The sequence below is a fragment of the Anneissia japonica genome, unplaced genomic scaffold, assembly GCF_011630105.1.
Source record: "Anneissia japonica isolate Jap-2015-1 unplaced genomic scaffold, ASM1163010v1 scaffold284970_len119093_cov105, whole genome shotgun sequence".
Lineage (NCBI taxonomy): Eukaryota > Metazoa > Echinodermata > Crinoidea > Comatulida > Comatulidae > Anneissia > Anneissia japonica.
The window spans coordinates 94,426-108,670 of record NW_022734788.1 but is presented as its reverse complement, the minus strand read 5'-3'; the positions used below and the strand labels follow the sequence as shown (position 1 = coordinate 108,670).

The 14,245-nt window shown below is 33.6% G+C and overlaps 1 long non-coding RNA gene across 1 annotated transcript in view; it reads right to left on the bottom strand.

Annotated features, from left to right (window-relative positions):
- LOC117116487 overlaps positions 1–13,943 on the bottom strand; it is a 17,605-nt gene extending 3,662 nt beyond the window's left edge. Inside the window, exons 1-3 of the long non-coding RNA XR_004446761.1 lie at positions 13,802–13,943; positions 11,074–11,312; positions 3,647–3,743 (exon numbers count right to left, since the gene is read on the bottom strand). This is a non-coding gene — a long non-coding RNA (uncharacterized LOC117116487). The remainder of the gene's footprint in view (positions 1–3,646; positions 3,744–11,073; positions 11,313–13,801) is intronic.
- Between the last annotated feature and the right edge of the window lie 302 nt (positions 13,944–14,245).

The window sequence follows — 14,245 nt, the reverse complement described above, 5'->3', positions numbered from 1 at the left end:
TCATAGTTATACTGAGGAAAGAACATTCAGTACAGAATAAATTTTGAATTCAGTTTGTTTGGCCTTTAATACCACTTACTATTAATATAAATGGTATCAGTGCCTGGTAGGATAGCCTGCTCCTGCACTAATTACCAGCAACAACACTTAAAAAGCATGTGGATCCAATGATCAGGGAAAATAATTGCCCTTTATAACCTCAAGGATAAGGTGCATAATAAATGCCCGTACCAATATCAGATTTTTATGGATTACTCATTACGAGTTGAAAGCCTAAATTAGAATTTCCCAAATAAATTCAAATTGTGTTCATTAGCAGATAATTTATTACCAAATAGCCTAAATCTGTTATATATACAATAAATACCACTTAAATTTTTAAATTTTGAATATTTTCTAAATTATTTGTAAGTTTGTCCATGAATTAAGAAGAAATTATTATTGTTGTAAAATTCAGTGGTTTAGATTATTTATTATATTAAATTATTATATTTATGAGGATTTTGAAAGCTTTGCTGTTGCTATTTAGAAAATGAATAAATTATTATTATAATAAAATAATTTATTTTATTCCCCCTAAATGTACATTTTAATTATCCTGCTTTAACCATGAGCGTAACACATATTTATTATTTTGTTATAATATTTTCCAAGTTAAACTGTAAGTAATAAAAAAAAAATTAACTCATTTTGATGATGATGATATTACAATTACAGAGACAGACTAGTTTCTGTTAGCTAATAGTGCCTTGAGCACTCACAGTGGATATGCACGCTATACAAATCATTAAATATTATTATCTACACTATGAGATATGTTTCAGTCATGAAAAGCTTGTGTGTGTGTGTGTGTGTAACATCTTCGTGTTTTTCCAGGGCCGGATTTAGGGGAGGGGGGGCAGCCCGGCCCCGGCCCCCACTTTTGGGAGCTAAAAAAAAAAAAAAAAAAAAAATGATAGCCCACAATGCCTCAAATGTTATTTTCGGGCGTCTAGAACACAAAAATTTCGCGGGGGAATTCCCCCGGACCCCCTAGGACATCGGCCCAAATTTCGGCCCCCCCTTTTGGACATCTCTGGATCCACTCCTGTTTTTTGTGTGCGACATATCTTAAGAAAAGGCTGCACAGACATAATTGAAAATAACAGGGAGTGAGGTATAACTCAATGAAGGGTTAATTAAATTTTGGTGATAGTCCGGAGTAGGGTGTGGATGTGAGGACCAATTAAATCGTTTTTGAGCAAACGTTCTAGTGAAGATGCTGTAGTTTAAAAACTAATCAACTGATATGAATGAAAGTTTAACCAAGTTGCAAGGAAGATATTATTAAATGTTGATGACGATCCAAATTTGGGTGTGAATTTGAGGGTCATTTAAAATGTCCAAGACCTACAGTAAGCATGGCAGAAACAAAAGATAATGAATATTTAAATTAGTGCAATTACAGTAAAAGGTACTAACTTCACTTTTTTCAGAACTGATTGGAATATTTTTAATGCATCTTTACTTTTAAACATGTGACGCTAAAAACCAAATCCTCATATTTCTATTTTCAAAATATTTCCATTTCAAGTTTCAACACCAATACATGGCAGGTTTTTTTTTTGGTCAGCTACAGTATAAGAGTAAAATGTGCCAGTGTGTTAAACCAGAGAATTAGCAGGTGTGCAGCTGACACAATGAAAAGCAATTGAAAAATGCTTGAATTTTGATGTCGATATAGGACCATTCAAAGCAAACATCTGCCTTTTCCCAGCAGTAGCTGGAAAAGCCATTGTTTTTGTTCTGATTTTTTTCCCCTATCTTTTTGCACTGGGTTTTTTCGTCCAGGACTTTGGTCACTTCCCATGCTTGGAACTTTTTCCATGATTTGTCGAAGCATAGACCATACATCAAGGATGTGCCTCCTAATATTTAGTGTCAATCTAAAGTGCGGTGTGGATGTGAGGACCAATTAATGGTCCTCACCAATTAAAGAGTTTCTGTGCACAAAGATCTTGGTGTTTTCTTCGACAGTTCTTTAACTTTTTGTAATCATATTAATTTCATTGTCTCCAAGTGTAACAAATTACTTGGTTTTCTTTGGAGACGTTGCAGACATTACGATAGGGCTTTAGTTACTTTATTCAAGTCTTTAGTTAGGTCTAATCTTGAATTTTGTTGTGTTATTTTCAATTCTATTTCTCTGCATCAGTTGACTAGGTTACAACGTGTTCAAAATAAGTTTTTTAGATTTTATTATCGCAAATATTTCTTAACACCTTTAGCTGACTGCCGTAAACTTTTTGATTTAATTTAAATGTATTAATGCAATCTACGATACCACAATACCACAATATTAATTACGTAATCCTGTTCTTTTTCAATACCGGGGGGAGAGTCAAAGTTACTAATAATGGGTTTATCAATCGTCTGCCTAAGTTATGCAATTCTTTATGTAAAACTGATTTTTCTATTGACATTTTCTGTGATTCTCTAATGTTTTTTCGTCAAAAAGTTTTGTCCAATGTTAGTAATATTTATTTCCTTATAACTTTTCATAACTTTTTATATTCACATATATATATTTAGATTTTATTATTAATCCTGTAAAGGGTGACCTTGGTCACTGTTGGACTTTGATGAAATAAAATTTAAAAAATGAGGACCATTCAAAATTAAACGTCCCAGACCAGATATTTCAAAAGTGGATCAACTGATCTGAATGAAACATATGGGAAAGTTTAACCAAGTTACAAGGAAGAAATTATTATGTGTTGGGTATGATCCAGTTTAGGGTGTAAATGTGAGGGTCATTTTAATTTCTGATATCCCAAACATAAATATCTCTCAAAAGTTTTTAATGGGTCTAAATGTACACTTTCTGTAATAGTTTGTCAAGAAACCACTTTATATAGTTTTGTTCATTGTTTTGTCATATTAATGACATAAAATAATATTATTTTGATCTCTCCAATTAACATCTCGACGAGATTTGATTGACAGAACAAACTGACTAATCAGTGAGCATTATTTTTTTACGTGATCAAAGACTCTTTCTTGGAAATTTTAATTTCCTTAGAAAGCTGGTTGTCAACGCGAAACATACGTGAGCCTAGGCCTAGATGTCTATGCTTTGTTATAGATACCCAAATTTACACGTGCAGTGCGCATCAGTGACTTGGCCTTTGCCGACAACAAGGTTGACTGAATGCGACCTTTCCCTCTTCCTTTGGGAGCGAAATATAGAGGCTTTTACAACAATTTCCCTGCCTATTTCATGAAATAGATTAACACTATGAATATATGATTCATTTGCATACCGCCTACACTGAATTCTCTTTCTTAAAGAAGGTTGATAGCAAAGAAAATGTTCGCCAACTCGGTAAGTCTAGATGCCATTGTCTAAGGTTTTCGTGACTTTGTGGGCGGGGCTTCGCGTCTTTGTCGTTATGTCAATTGTATTACCCTGTTAATTATTATTTCAATTAAAAACTTATTTCATAAAAATTTTATTTTAATTTATTTTAAAATAATTTAATTAGGGTTTTTGTGTTGTAATATTGAAATTGTAATGTTTATTCTTTGTGATGAATCAGGTCGAAAGTTATCCCACAAAGTTTTTACAACGGACAAGAAATTCATAAGAACAAGTTTTTTCACTCACCATTCAGAATTAACGAGCACAAAACCAGAAAGCAACATTATAGCCATTGAGCTGAGCAGGGTGTGTCCACCGGTTTGCTGAAATCTTTGCAATGGTTCTACAAAAAATAAAATACATACATACTTTCATCAAAAAACCAGAATTAGGAAAAGAAAAGCAACATTTATATTTACAGACATTAAATGTAAATTTTAATTCTAGAATAATTACTAGTCCATAGCAAATAAAAACATTTTAATATTATTATTACTATCATCATTATTTAATTCCAAAATTAGGTCAAATAATGAAATTTTAATGTTAATCATTAATGTAATTATTGTAAGAACAAGAATCATATAAATGTATTTTACAGTACATTAATATATATTTAGGAACGATCGCCAAATTATTCCAGAAGACAAATCTGTGTTCAGACGTGATTTCTATTGTCCTACCAAAATGCGTCTAAAAACACTGTTTGAATAGTGCATCGTTTGGACGCCAATATTCCGTTTTGGCCGATTGGATGCACTGTAAAACGCGTCCAATTATTATTAATAATTATTATTATTATTATAGACAACTCTCTAAAATGAATCATAATACGCCTGACTGCGTGCCCCAAGTACGGATTTGTTTATCTGCTAGCGAACGTCTCTTTGTACGCCGCCTGTGAGTGCAAGAACTGACAGAAGCAAGTAATAGTCGGTTGGGTAGTGGGACGTTGTTCAGTAGGCATAGTACCCATATAGTAGGTGAGACTATCGTAATATTCAGTGGTTTTTACAAATTGATGAACAAATGTAACGTTAATAAATCTGATTTTTTTAGTTATTTCTGATGTAGTTGCAGGCCACCATCAGTTTTAAGAAGTGCAATTACGCTCGTGTGCAGCTGTGGTAACATCCAGCACAGCAATTAATTGCTCTCCTTGCCATTGAAAGGGATCACATGCTAAGACCCATGCCTCCGAAAACGGTGTCCATGATCAAAGTAGATAAAATTTTGCATTATACTAAGCTAAATTATATTTACATTTTATAAAACGTTTATTAATTGAATTTACATGAACTTCATGCAAAACACATTTTTGGTGATCCGCTTCACGAGCGGATCACCTCTTGTGATTGTACGAGATCTTTTTATTCTACATTTCTCCCCATTTCTTGTTCACACGATATCTCAAAATTGCTACGAGGTATGCAGACGATTGCTTCATCGATCACTTTGGCATCGCCTGAAATAGACATGGTAAGGTTTTCAAGGTGACCAGTCATGCGTGATGTCAGCTACGCGCAATTTTGCATTTTTACATTATTGATCATATCAGCTTAACCAATTGCTATTTAGAAATCGTAATTAGTGAGCATTAACTTCAGGTCAATGTTGAATGTAATGTACCCTAATTTTACACGTGCGCTTCATAAAGTGCGCGCACGCGTGCGTCAAAATTTCAAAATGCTCGGAATCACTTTTTGACTAAATTAGAGCACGTTTCAGGCCATTTTGAGCATTTGAAAATTTTTCATAATTTTCCACTACGCGCGCGCACTTTTACTTGCGCAGTACGTATAGAAGCTAGAAATTAGGTTTTTTTACATATTTTGGGTTCCTGAAATTCGGTCATTTTATGGCCAATAGCAGTGTTGTACGTGTGCATCAAACATAGGGGCCTTTGCGCGGATTTGTGCCGATATACAGTGAAAATATGCTAAAATCAGGCCTATTTTTAATCTGTTATAGCTCCCTTAGGATGAAAGGTGACCCCCAATTTTTATTACATTCTGAAAGCACATAAATTGTAAATATGATTTTATAGATCATAATGGCTGATCGGACATTGTGACATCATCATATTGGCATCTGAATTCAAAGGAAGTGAATTACAGCTATGACGTCATTTTTGAAAATACGCATTTGAGCGTATCTCGCTTATCCTTGATCGATCGTCTTCCAACTTTGAGTATGTTATAGCTGAGACAATTCTCTTTCATATGACCTCTTTGACATTTTGATGACGTCATCATGGTCAAAAAAATTGTTTTTTCTGACCCCCCCCCCACATCTTTCTTTCCTCAAAACGTTGATGACCCCATATCATCTTAACCAATCGTCATTTCTGAATCATATCAAGTGAGCATAATCTTCAGTTCATAATTTTCCGTTCGCGCGACTTAACAATTATGTATACTTAAAATTATGCCTACTTTTAATCGGTTATACTCCTTAGGATGAATGGTAACCCCTAATTTTTATTACATTCTGAAAGCACATGAATTGTAGATATGATTTTATAGATCATTATGGCTGATCGGACATTGTGACGTCATTATATTGCTATATATTTTTAAAAAAAACTGAAATTTTATTTAGGACATCATTATTTTTCAACTTATTTGAACTTATTATCTTGCTTATTCTTGATCGATTGTCTTCCACCTGTGAGTAATAGCTGAGACAATTCTTTCAGAAGTGTCCCTATATTTTTCATTTTGATGACGTCATCATGGTAAAAAGAATGCTTTTTTGGAGCCTTCTTATCTTTCTTTCTTAAAAGATGTAAACAATTTTAAAATAGAGGGCAGCAGACTGTATTTCAACACTATCAGACTGATAGTTCGTATATTGTATAGGGAAAATTCGTGTGGCATTACCAACCAACAGGGGGTTTTAAACTAAACTTGACAAGGTTTAAATTCATGTGCCATTACCGTCGTCGGGCACGTCGTATAAGGTATTCGTACTTGTGCGTTAAAATTTTAAAATTGTTAATATCACTTATCACTTTTCAGATAATTTAAAGCACGTTTCAGGTCATTTTCAGTATTCCAAAACTTTCCATAATTTACACGCCGTACGCTCATTTCCACGCCCACAGCACATACTGAAGCTGGAAATTACGTTTCGGTTAACATGTTTTGGGTTTGTGACACTGTATTAATATCATTACCGTGCGCACGGACGTTAAGACGTATGTCGTCGCTCACATCATGAACTAACACAATTAAATTCAATTGTGTTAGTTCGTGAAATCAAAAAAGCGCATCAAAGTACGCGCTGTTGTTGTTAAGGACTTTTTGTGTGGTAAAGTATACAAAATTGCTTGCCAACCAATACGCGCTCGTTTTGACGCGCTACTGTGATTTCACGAACTAACACAATCTACTTTGATTGTGTTAGTTCCTGATGTGAGCGACGATGTGTACACATTCGTAAGTCCTTAAAAATGCTCAAAATTACTCTTTTTAAAAACTAAATAGAGCATGTTTTAGCATATAATACTTTTCAATCAGAACTGCGTGTGCTTCGTGAGGGTCAAAATACGGCGGATCACCAAACTCGTCCTCAGTGAAGAGTTCAAATCTAGTTTTAATTTAAAATTAATTATTAGCCCCAATAAAAAAAAAATTGTTAGTTTATTACCCTCACGCGCATGTATTCTATGGTACTCCAAAGAAAAAAATTAAATTTTTATTTTTTTAAATAGTTTTTCATTTTTTTAAATTATTGTTGGTACTGTACTATCTCAATCATGTTTTACTTGAATATCATCAATGCACCAGCAAACAAACCAAGGGTGATGTCTGGCTTAAGCAAAATAAAATATTTAAAAAAATCACCCTCCCCTTCCTTATCACTTTTCCACCCTATATACAGTAGGGTAATAAATTAATAAAAATGTGTTTTTAAAATTTTATTTAAAAAAAAATTGTAATAATAATAATTAATAATAAAATGTTATTTACATAGCAAAGTATGCACTTGACACTGTGACTTGTATTTTTTTAAAATAAATGTGTTGATTTTTGAAATTTAAATTTATGAGTAGAATTATTTATTGGCTTAAATGAATTTTTCCATTTAGTTGTGTATGATTTTATTTTGTTATAGTTTATTTTCTGTACTTTAAGTTATAGGCTATTGTACCAAAAAAATAACTTGACAGGTAACACACTAGGCCAAGGTATCTCAGATTCGAACGATCTCAAACTCTGCTCAAACGCCAAAGAGATACCTTATCAGAAGCTTGCCATTTGGTTACCATGACAATAGACTGAGAAATACAAAATAAGAAAGGAAAAGGAAAGAATGATAAGGAAACATAAGAAGGAAAAGGAAAGAAATGATAAGGATCCATTAAAGAATTGATATGGAAATATAAGAAAGGAAAAAGAAAAGAAAGATAAGGAAACATAAGAAGGAAAAGGAAAGAAATGATAAGGAAACAAAATAATGGAAAAGGAAAGAAAAGATAAGGAAAAACAAAAATGGAAAAGGAAAGAAATGATAAGGAAAATAAGAAAGGAAAAGGAAAGGAAAAGATAAGGTAACATCAGAATGAAAAATGAAAGAAAGTTGTGTGAACATAAGAAAAGGAAAGGAAATGGGGATTGGGAAATACAGGCAAGGGCTGTGAGGAAAGGATAGACATGACAAGCCAAACACATAAGAAAAATTTAAACTGTGAAATAGTTGAATGTATAAGAATTCAATAATAAATTGGAAAGTAACCAAATGGAATGAGAAGGTAATTCAAAGAAAAAATGAAATAAATAAATAAATAAAAATAAATAAATTAATAAATTAATAAATAAAATAAATTAAAATAAATAAATATTCATTCATAATGATAACCTGATTTCCCTCACTGTTGTATCATTTTTCTTTTATTTTGATCCGGTTTTTCCTTTCATTGTAAAGCGCTTAGAGGTTTCTTGCATTTTGCGCTACTGTATATAAGAATAAATTTATTATTATTATTAAACATGTGTGGCAGTGTGTGGTGAGCCTTTTTGACATAGCAAATATGCATGTACTACTAATACGTTAATAATAGTTCATTCAAAAAATAAAACAACAATTAATAAACATTATATTTTGTAGTAAGTATATCTATTACCACGTGGACATAATATTTATATAAATTAGAAAGCAAGTTTAAGAAAACAAATTACGCCACATGGTCGACCTTTCACCTAGTGCCACTGGTGCGTGATTGTTTTTGTTTTTTTTGGATGAGGGCCAACTTTCACTGCCTAGACTTGAGCAATGGGAATGTCTGAAGTTGTTGATGTTTATTTAGAAATAGAACACATAAAAACCTATGTCATCAAGAGTATACATGGAACACAATTAATAAACTGTGTTTTAAAAGGTTAAATAGAAAGAGTGATGTAGGCACAATGAATTTAAAAGGTAGGAACTAGTCAGGTAAACTTGTTTTCTGAATGAAGCTGTAACAAGGCCGTTACAGCTTATTGCAGTGGGGAGAACACTGATTATGACAAGTTATTGTCCTGGTTATTGTCTTTATCTAAATTTTACTAGTCAACTTAAATATACATCTCTCGATTCAGAGGACCTACATTAGAACTTATAGAAAGAAAATGCACTGCTGCATAGTATACACAGTAGAGAGTAGCCTCAGAAAATAGTGAGTAACCAGCCATGCACGAGGATAAAAAGATAGGCAGACTACCTACCTAGGCCTAGATATGATTTTATATTTAGGCCAGAATGTAACGCCGACTATACCAAGGCACTTAAAGTATATTTGAAGTATGTTTGTGATTTGTAATGCTAATGAACCTGGCCGCCTTCACTTAAGCAAAGAAAACGTCAGAGTGATTTTTAGAGTCTCGATGTATTCTATCTAAAGAGCAGCATACAAAGCGAATTCCAATGGAACTCGCTTAGTGCATACCGCACCCTGGACCTCCAGGCATGTTGTCATCATGTAATTTAAAAATCTCATTACAGCTTCATATATAAGCATAAAGAAAACTTGTACATACAGTATAAGAAAGAATAGGAGCTGCATAATATTACATTATTTGAAACACCAGTATTTCTACACACTCAATTGGGCCAGTTGACCGTGCTAGTAGTAGTAGTAAACAATAGAAAATTGTTCGAACGATCAACGAGCGCCAAACGATTCACTGTCGTCAAGACGCGAGCTGTAATTCAAGCTTTTAGCAAATGAATATTCATATAAGCGTGGTAATTAGAATTGTTGATTTCTTTATAGACGCGTTCGTAATAGTGTGTTGACCTATACACGTTTTTGCCATCTGGAATAATTTGGCGATCGTGCCTAACTGTTAATGCACAATTCTGAATTGCTTGCACATTATCTCCTTACATTTTAGATGTATTCACTGTGCAATTAAAATATTCATACCAAGGACTCTTTTCTTGCCCATATTCCTGACTGTAAAATAAGGCCTGCATGGGCGAATAAATTGACCCTAGAAATCCACCCACATATTTTGGAAAATAAAGGCAATTTTTGTTGAAAATCAGGTACTGTATTGGCTTATAAGACGATAATTTTTTAATATCTTGTTTAGCACATCTAATTTTTTTAGTGTTTAGCAGCGGGTGGGCAAAATTATCCTGCCAAAAGTAACAGAGTAGAGGAGGGAAAAAAAATCATCATAATTTCTTTAAGTATTATTTCATATTCTAGACCTCCCAGCCTTGCAAGCACCACGTAACAGCAGTACACATCGCTCGCTAGACTCAACACACATTCATTATTTGCCATAAAGCATACCATTCTAGGTTGTGATTAGTTTTTTTTTAATTATTGTTTTATTTTATAAATAAAAAACAATAATTGGAAATAATTTATTTTTTAAATTTTTTTTCATAATTTCACAATACTAAATAATAAGTTATTTAGAAGCATTTTTTTTATTATCTTTCAATTGGTATCAATCATTATTGTATTATTCCTTCAGAAAAAATGATATTTCTGTTTAAAAACCATATTTCTGACACTGAAAAAAAATTCAAAATCATTTCAAAGGATCTGGGGGTCAGTGGGTTAACAAATGATCCAACTAAATAATAACAATCCGTTTCATGAATGCACAATTAATATTTCAGTGTAGGCCAGGTAGTGTTAATGTCCATTCCTACTATGTCCGAGGTTCACCTTGATTTTACAGTTTTTAGCCCACTCCCTGAGGGAGAGGGCTTGTACTATGATTTTGAGCGAATTTTCTATCAGGGCCTTCATTTGTGACGTGATTTTTATTGTTCATTTTTATTTTTATTGTTTTATTTTATAAATATTTTTTGATAAAGAAATTTAAAAATAAATTATTGAATCCTGAGTCAGTAGTCAGAATACAAACACATCTCCACATCAGCACAAATTATTCCTTTACAAAATAAATCTAAACTTGAATTTATTGACGAAGAAATTTGGAAGATAAAAATAATATAAAATTTTACATCGAAGGGGGCCTAGGCCGAATCCCCTAGGCGCCTCACCACGTTCAGTCACCCATTGCCCACTATGCACCGTACCGTGAATAGTCCTACTACCTCGTGAGGTAAAATCCATAATTCATTCATGCAGGCCTAGGGGTCAATTGGTTAAGAAGGTTAGTGATATATAAGTAACTTATGTGTTGGTCTGATTATGAACTTACTTTAAAATGTTCACTGGCCTATCCAAGTGGTAGAAGGTTACAACGTGCATGACTTGCTGTGGTGAAACGCACATGTGCATGCTATCTAGAAGTTGCTCTTGCTGTGGTGTCATTTCAGCAGTTTCCTGATTTTAGTAGTTTCAAGTGTCTGACAATGAATATTCATTACCATCATAATACATCATTGTGATGAGACAATAGTCTGGTGAATTATGCAAATGAGTCAACTAGCAAACAGCCTATAACACAAAAATGATATTAGATTTAACCAACAAATATTAAGACTTACATTAATTTAAAAAAAAATGGCAAAAGTAAATGTGTAATATTAATTTAAATTAATTCTCCCTTAAATAACATTATTTCATAGGGTTTGTATATTTATATATATTCAACACCAACATCAGTTGAATAAAACTTGACTATAACACATCCCAATGTAATTCTCTTCAACCTTCTCGTACAGCATTCTGATAGCATGGACAATTATACCTCCATACAATCAGATTGAAGTTTCATGATATTGGGTAAACATCATTTATAATGATGTTGTATTGTTGGGCCGCGAGCAGTTTTGCAAAAAATAATTTAGTTTATGTGGTCATTTTCAGATAGTTGATGTGAAATTACTGGTGTTATATATTGTCAGTGCTGTTTTGTAACTGTTGTATGGGTCGAACCTCTCCTGCGTGAGAGTATTCCTCTGTTATAAAAGGGAGAACTAATAAATCTTATCTTACTATCGCTATACTGTCATAATTATTGGTTAATAAACTTAATTAGAAACCATAAACTTTTAACCTATGATTAAGAGCTTCGTACAGTAATTGATCATTGTTAAAAGTTGAGGAACTTCTACACCCCTAAATAATACGTACACCTGTATGATTTCAAAATCGTTGAGGCCAGTATCCACAGGAATGACTATCTATAAACCATTTTCAAGAAATTTGAAATGAAAATTTCTGGCTACCTGGCAACTACCATGGGGGACTTTCAGAGGCCTAGCATTTCGCTCTACGTACTAACCATCATGGTTAAATCAATGATAAATCTAAATTACTAACGAGCACAAATACTTTAAAATGGAAAAAACATGAAATGTTTATAATTAAAAAAACTGGTTTATAAATGAAAAAATTCTAAGTATTAAATTTCAATGTTTACATACAGTAATTATCAAGATCGTATCTGTTGTCTACGGCTGCTATATAGCAAAGGTCTAGCGGTGCTATCCGTTGCGCAGTGGTCAATTTGTAATATACAGTAGACAGCTGCAGCTTTAAAGGCTAGGCCGCTGGAAGTCCCCCAGTGAGTTGCGAGACGTTGGCGGCGCTGTTTCAAAATATACCCGATAATATAGTGTATAAATTAATCAACATTATTAACTTTTAATTAGAGCGTAGGCCCTACTAGGTCGGTGTTCGATCACTTCGGCTGCCCCTCATTTTGGCCACCATTCATTTTGGCCGCCGCGCCAATTGTATGGAACGTCAAAGAGGCCGCCGAATACAAACAGCCGCCAATGAGAAGAATGTAGTCATATAACAGCTGGATACGTTAGTAACAAAGAGGAGAAAATATATAAGCCTAGACCTACAGTGAATAATTAAGAATTTATTTTTACCGTTGAGTAATGGTGAGTTACATGAGAAAATATTTTGCACATCTTGCGTCTTGTGTTTTAAAATACTTTAATTTCTTTCTGAAATTCGAAATCATTATTGGCGGGCACTATATTTTTTATTCATGTCATCAAAGTTGCAGAGGTGTACCGGTACATAAAACACAAGGCGCAAATTGTGTAAAATATTTTCTCATTTTATTCACCAATGCTCAACCACCGACTAACGAAATAACTAACTGTATAATACTATGAATGAAAAATCCTACATGTAAAGCTATACATTTCATCATTATTTATTTTCACAATATTATTCAAATTCAAATAACTTTCAAAGCTGCTTTGGGTTACAAAGGAAAATCTGGGTGTTGTTTATAAAAAAATGTATTTTATATTTACTTGACCAAATTCAAGAACGCTATCCCCTGTTGCTAGGTTAGGTATTCAGCTATACTTGTGGAACAAGGAATGTCTCCGCGCTGTCAGCGTCTCAGCGCGTCGGTAAACTTTGAAGGTGAATTTCTCGAAAACTTTTTTACGGTTTCTCCCAAACGGGTATATTTAAACTTCTATAACTTCATAACGAAAAGTCTGATTGCATTTATTTTTCCACCATTGTAAAGCGAATACATTACTAAATAATAGTATTGTATTTTCTCAAAATCAGAATTTCCGACAAGCAACTGATTCGGCTTGACCACGCCACATTGTATTATTAACACACATTCTACTGGATCTTTAAAAAATTGTAGTTTTAATATATTCTTGTTTTAATAGTACGTTATGTTTTTATACCGGTAAATAAATTCTTAATTTAAATTCACTGTAGGCCTAGGCTTACAATTTTACATATTTTCTCCTTTTTGTTACTGACGTATCCAGCTATTGTATGACTACGTTCATCTCATTGGCGGCTGTTGTGTATTCGGCGGCATTTTTGGCGTTCCATACATTTGGCGAGGCGGCCGAAATGATCGAACACCACCTAGCCTAACCTAGGCCTAGGCTAAACTAGGCCTACCCTAGGTTACATGTAATGTAGGCCTAGCAGCAACAGCTGTAATTTTGTTGAAAAATTGTTGAAATGTGTTGAAGTTTACTTACAGATTGTTTAGCAAATCTTGTAGTAAAGATTGCTTTGCTTGTCCAACAGTCAGAAATAGAGTAGGCCTAGTAGCCACAACTAAAGAGATATTCTACTGTGACTTTCAGAGAAAAAAACCGAAGAAAGCGCATCCATATTCACTTTGCGAGCGCCCTCATAGTCCATATTCACCCTGCGAGCGCCCTCATTGTCTGGGTGCAGTAGGAACCAAAGATCTTGTTTATAAGATCTTTGGTAGGAACTTAGTGGTAGTTGCTGGCGTTTTGGCGCGCCATAGGTACTGCTGTTTGACATAGAGGTCGCTGTTTACCACGAAAGCGTCAAGCTGAGCCTTGTGAGGGTGGTAGAGTACTGTCAGTAGTAGGCTGGGTTGATGAAAATAATGGATAAATTAGTATTAATTTCCGCAGTACTGTTCGTAGTAGCCGACGTGTTTGCAATTG